General features: G+C 27.4%; 1 long non-coding RNA gene across 1 annotated transcript; it reads right to left on the bottom strand.

The window, feature by feature from the left end:
• Positions 1 to 588: 588 nt before the first annotated feature.
• On the bottom strand, positions 589 to 5,678 carry LOC136079699 (uncharacterized). Its single transcript, XR_010638143.1, has 2 exons — positions 1,108 to 5,678; positions 589 to 770 (listed from the first exon to the last, which is right to left on the bottom strand). It is a non-coding gene; the product is annotated as an uncharacterized LOC136079699 (long non-coding RNA).
• Between the last annotated feature and the right edge of the window lie 979 nt (positions 5,679 to 6,657).

Here is a 6,657-nt window from a genome sequence, read left to right as displayed (position 1 = left end):
ACGCTAACCCAGTGAAAAAGCGCACATGGGATACGCGTGGATTTTTTCCATATGTAACCCATGTGGGGATTATTATTTTGTCCCATGTGGGTTTCATATGGTAAATCCCACATGGATTCCATATGGTAAATCCCATATGGGATACGCGTGGGTTTTTACCATATGTAACCCATATGGGGATTATTATTTTGTCCCATGTGGGTTTCATATGGTAAATCCCACATGGGTTTTATGTGGTAAATCCTACATGGGATATAGGTGGAAAATACTACATGTTATAGATCTTAAATGCCACATATTTTAATCCAAATGGTATAAAAGTAGTCAATACTAGACAAATGAAAGTCCGAATGCTTCTATGATAATTTTTAAAATTCTTTTAATTTAAAAATTACTTAAATAGTAATTTAAAATTAATCATCGAAGCTTTCAGAGAGGCTTAACTTAATCTGGTAATTGCTACTTTATCCCATTTGGTATTCAAAATGTGTAGCATTTTTGATCTTTTACATGAGATGTTTTTCACCTATAACCTATGTGGGATTTACCATAAACTATTATGACGAAATTTTATAAAATTAAAAAACGTGTTGCAAAATGAATTTATTTTAAAATAAATGCCATTAATCAATACATCCAAGATGAATATTAAAAAAATTATTTTTTCTTTTGCGATTTACACGCCGTTTTTTGTGATTGAATTAATTAAATCGCTTCGGCTTGCATAATACCAAGGTTTTTAGTATCTTCTAACTTTCTTCAAACATTTTCTAAAAAAAAAATATAAATACAAATATATATAAATATATATATATATATATATATATATATATATATATATATATATATATATATATATATATATATATATATAGAGAGAGAGAGAGAGAGAGAGAGAGAGAGAGAGAGAGAGAGAGAGAGAGAGAGAGAGAGAGAGAGACAGAGAGAGACAGAGAGAGAGAGAGAGAGAGAGAGAGAGAGAGAGAGAGAAAGAGAGCAATTTTAATAAGGAACCTTATTAGTCGAGCAATTTTAATTATTAGCCAGGTTGAAGTCATTAATGACTACAATATTTCACAAATAATTATTTCCTAATTTATTACTTACAATGACTAACGTATTATGGGTAATTGAACACATATTATGCGTAATGAGCTTGAACCCATGAGGAGAATCCTGAAAAAAAAGTGATCAATTAGGATAAGTAGTTAAACAAAAAAACAAAAACAAAAATGTAAAAACCTACTTTTTCAATGATGTAGACGTTGGGTGCAATAGCCACTGGATGCAAAAGTATCTTTACTTTTTCGTCACACACACGGCCTTCTATAATAACAGGCCTTGACATCGCGAAATGCCGTAAAAACTGAAGCCCGATTAAACTTTCACTTTTACTTATATTGATATATTTTTATACTAGATAGGGTGTAATGGCAGTCTATGTTTTCTAATAATAATCTCAAGTAAAGACGGAAATATAAAAAGAAAACCAAAAAGTTGTTAAAAGATAATCATATTTTTCGTATTTCAAATTTCATTAAGAATATTTATGTAATATTAAATAGTATCAATAACAAGCAGAACCATAACAAAGTATATATCTATATATTAAAAAGATAACTGTATTTTTAATTTTTTTTTTGCTAAAAATGATAACAATAAAAATCACCAACAATAAAAAACACCAACAAAAGTTGATTCAAGCAAAAAAAAAGTTTTATCAATATATCTTAACAGGGTAAATATTTACAAATCCAAACATATTGAGACATATAGGCTAATGAGAAAATAAAAAACATAACAAGTAAATAGCATAACAAATTACAAAACTAATTTTCACATAAATTATGATAGCTTTAGTATTTTGGGAGTGGTAATTAGTGAGTAATTCTTTAGCAGAATATTAGAATATACTCTGCATTGTTTTTTTGTGATTTTAAATTAATATTTAGCAGCAATGAACTAAAACTGAGTAACACAAAATGTTCTGTATAAAGGGTCAGTACCACCTTGAAAAAAAAAAGCAAAATATTGACCATTAGAAAAGAGCATCAGAAGGAATTTCAAGCCCGCCTCTGTTTAGGCTATACAGATAACTTCCATATTTATAATAATAATTGGTAGAATCATCATAAATTTTTATTTCGCTTTTTTGCACATAGCCAGCTATGTAAACTATAGCCACTAATGTAGATTTATTAACTGAGCTTTCAAGATCATGTATATTATCCAGAAGTTCTTTTTCATCAGTAGAAATATCTCTAAAACATATGTCACAAGTATGACCATCGATACCATCAACAGGAATGTCAAGTTGTAATATCAACTTAGTAAGTTGAATATTAATTTTTTCAATTACAGATTTAGCGTTTATAAAGTAAGTACCTCCAGATCCCTGTCAAAGCTTAGAAAAAGCTTTTTCAAGTGGATCTGTTGAAAACCAACCTAATAAGACATACTTTGCTCCATTACTCAACAAAGTTTCTACAAGATCAATAAAGCCATAACATAAATGCGCTATTGCATTGCTAGTATCTAGCGTAAGCTGTTTTACACGCTTACCTGTAGGTTTCATAAAATTTGACAGTTCAGCAATATCTCGTAGCAGTTGTAACTGTTGATCACCAACTAAGTGGATTTCTTCGCATAATTCATTTCTAAACCGAATGCCAGCACCAGGTGCTTTGACATTAACAACATTCGAAAAAAAATTATTTTTCAATAAATACAGCAGTACCTTCAAATGCTTTATTTTCGATCTCTTGATGCGTTCTTAATGCAGGTACTGTTTCTTTGCAAAAAACAGACAAACAAAACTTTACAGATTGTCTCTCTATTGGTTTTGGATAAACTGATTTAGCTGTAAGTTAAGAGAGTTTAAAAAGACTATTGCACTCGGTTTTATATATAGTTTCTAAATCACTCCACTTAGCCAAAGCCAGTTCTTTATTGTTCAAAAGTTGAAGTTCCCCAGTCTTTTTTGTCAACCAATTGTTTCATATAGATTTTAGTAGATGCACATAATCATACAATAAATATATACCTGATGTTGTTAACCATGGTTTACTATCAACTGTTTTAAACATTCCAAAAAATCTTTGATTTACACGGTTACCATCAGTAATTATTACCAGTGTCTTACTATTTTCAATATTATTTATTGTATAGACAATTTGTTGACATTGAGCAAACTGAAATTCAGAGGAAAGATTTGCAACAGGTTGAGCTCTACATATAAATTCTGGACCTCCAAAAAGACATTTAATCATAAATGATAAAATTGTTTTAGCTAACTTTTCAGGGTAGTTTACTGCTTGACCAAACAAAGCACCTCTTGGGTAAAGTAATAAAGCTTTGACATAGACCTCATCAATTAGTAGTATGGAAATTCTTTTTAATGGATTTAAATTCATAAAAATACTATTTATGAAACTTAGGTCCTCCATTGAGCTTATTTTTGAAGTCAATCATGTTTAAGTCCTTATACTTGGCAACTTGTAGTCAATACACAAACAATCATATAAACTTCGTTGTAGTTGTAATTGATATTGTAGTTGTATAAATTGATATTTTTGTTGTAGTTGAGATAGTTCGACTTGCAAAGAGATACACAGCATTTCAAAGGCATTTTTAAGGCATTTAAAAAAACTAATAGTTAGCTTGACAATATTATTACCTTACAATGTTAACGCCTTGAAACTTACAACGTTATCGTCTTGAAGTTGCGCTATCTAATTTATAAACCAATCAAATTTTAAAGATTTATTAAAAAAGCGCGAACACAAACTTTTGTCTAATGTTAAAAGATGAAAATGTAAACACAGTATTAGGAATTGGCCTTCAGATTAACAAATTTGTTGCGCGATGTCAAGGCCTGTTATTATAGAATAATAACAGGCCTTGACATCCGCGGTCACACATAATATAATATTCTGAAACTAATAAACAAAAATCTAAATTTCTATAAATAAATTTATTCTTTGATCATTGCCTTTATATCCTATCTTATTTTCATATCATAATTTATTATGGTATTATTTATATAACATATCACAACAATATTATTAAATTTGTGATGTTCAAATATCATATGAACATTCTCTAACATGTTCATATGATATTTGAATATAGTTCTTGAGTATATTATCTGCAAACAATTGACTGATGCAAGTTCAAATGTTGTCAAAAACCAAGCATGCATGCATGGGACACTGCAGTGTCCCACAAAGAAATGCTGGTTTGAAAGTCAAATTTTCTTTAATAAAAAAAATATTAAAATAGGGGGGAGATAAGTTTCTGTAACTTTTTTTATGCTCCAAAACTTTTAACTTTAGATATAATAAGGTCCTTATGACTTAAGGGACTTACAAACTAAATCAAGGAACAAAAACAGGATATTAACAGAAACTTTTCAATTTTTAAACTGGAGTACCACAGTGTAATTGGGAATAAAGTCGCTGGGTCCAGTATTCAAAATAATATGATCTAAAGTAATATATAAATTAAATAAAATGCTTTAAAATGCATGCAGTTATACATATAACTCCTGATAGTTAACTATATGTATAACTAGTTATACATAAAATTTATTATATAAACTTATTTTTTAAGGTTATGCTTGAACAAATTAGTACCAATTAATTCAAATTCAAGATTTAGTTCAAGTTCAAGTTCTTATTTGTTCATTGTTTTTTCACTATTTTATATTTATTTGTTCAAATTTGTTAACTAGTACTAATTCTTACTACAGTAAGAATATTTATCATTGTTGAACGTGATTTTATTAGTAACTTAATTTTACTTTCAACATATTTTGACAACACCCTTTACATTTTAAATGATGACAGTTTTACTTTTCTATTGATGTTAAATTTATTACGTTTCAATAACTCAGATTGAATTTTACTGAATTATTGTAAGCTTTGTAAGAATTTGTTGTATATCAAATGGTGTTGTAAATAAAGTAAAAATTATATATATATATATGGGAGGGAATGTTGAGACCAAAATAATGTCAATTAAAAAATTGAATTAAAAAAAAAAGTAAAACAATTTATGCTAGCTATGAGCAGGTTTTAGAGGTATTTACACCAACAATATGGTCTAAAAACTTTTTGCTTTTGTTGCTTTAAACTGTAGAGGATCATAGGAAAAACAATTTAAATTCAGAAATTAGCTTGCTTATCTGTCATCATCTGACATCATTATGCATAGATGATCCTAAGATTTAGGTAAAATAAGTAATCAATTTGCCATATTTCTCTTTAGAAAGTGTAAGAAAAAAGCATTGTTATGCTGAGAACCTACCTATTGAGCAAGCTTTGACCACCTATTTTATAAATTTGAGAGACAGAAGTGGAAGTGCGAATCGCAAAAGAACTAATAACAATGCTCTTAATTGATTTTAACTTTGTAGATTAATATTAATATAGTATTTAGAAATAATAAATGAAGTTTACATGATTTTTATAATTTGTATTTATTTCTTGTATTTTATTTGTATATTTGTATTTAATTATCAGTTGTCAGTCTCTATTTTATAAAATGAATTAAAAAACTATTTATTTATAGTATAATATTAATACATAAATACTAGTTTCCTAATGCTATTATCATCACAATGTTAATGGTATTCGTTTTAAAGTGAAATTTTGTATCAATTTTATTGTTTTAATGTTGTGTGTATATATATATATATATATATATATATATATATATATATATATATATATATATATATATATATATATATATATATATTATTTTTACTTTATTTAAAACACCATTTGATATACAACAAACCCCTACAAAGCTTACAATAATTCAGTTATGATACAATCTGAGTTATTGAAACGTAATAAATTTAACATCAATAGAAAAGTAAAGCTGTCATCATTTAAAATGTAAAGGGTGTTGTCAAAATATGTTGAAAATAAAATTAACAAATAAAATCACATTCAACAATGATAAACATTCTTACTGTAGTAAGAAATAGTACTAATTAACAAATTTGAACAAATAAATATAAAATTAACAAAAACAATGAATAAATAAGAACTTTAACTTGAACTTTAACTAAATCTTAAATTTGAATTAATTGGTATTAATTTGTTTAAGCATAACCTTAAAAAATAAGTTTCTATAACAAATTATATGTATAACTAGTTATACATATAGTTAACTATCAGGAGTTATATGTATAACTATATCAGGAGTTATATGTATAACTATATCAGGAGTTATATGTATAACTATATGCATTTTAAAGTATACTATTTTATTTAAACATTACTTTAGATTATATTACTTTGAAAACTGGACCCAGAGGCTTTATTCCCAATAACACTGTGGTACTCCAGATTAAAGATTAAAAAGTTTCTGTTAATATCCTGTTTTTGTTTCTCAATGTAGTTTGTAAGTTCCTTAAGTCATAAGGACCTTATTATATTTAAAGTTAAAAGTTTTGGAGCATAAAAAAAGTTACAGAAACTTATCTCCCCCACCACCACCACCCTATTTTTTTCTTTTTTAACAAAGAAAATTGGGAATTCTTTGACTTTCAAACATGCATTTCTTTGTGGGACACTGTAGTGTCCCATGCATGCATGCTTGGTTTTTGACAACATTTGAACATTCATCAGTTAATTGTTTGCAGAT

The sequence above is a fragment of the Hydra vulgaris genome, chromosome 04 (assembly GCF_038396675.1).
Source record: "Hydra vulgaris chromosome 04, alternate assembly HydraT2T_AEP".
NCBI classification, from domain to species: Eukaryota; Metazoa; Cnidaria; class Hydrozoa; order Anthoathecata; family Hydridae; genus Hydra; species Hydra vulgaris.
This window is presented reverse-complemented; position numbering and strand designations above follow the sequence as displayed.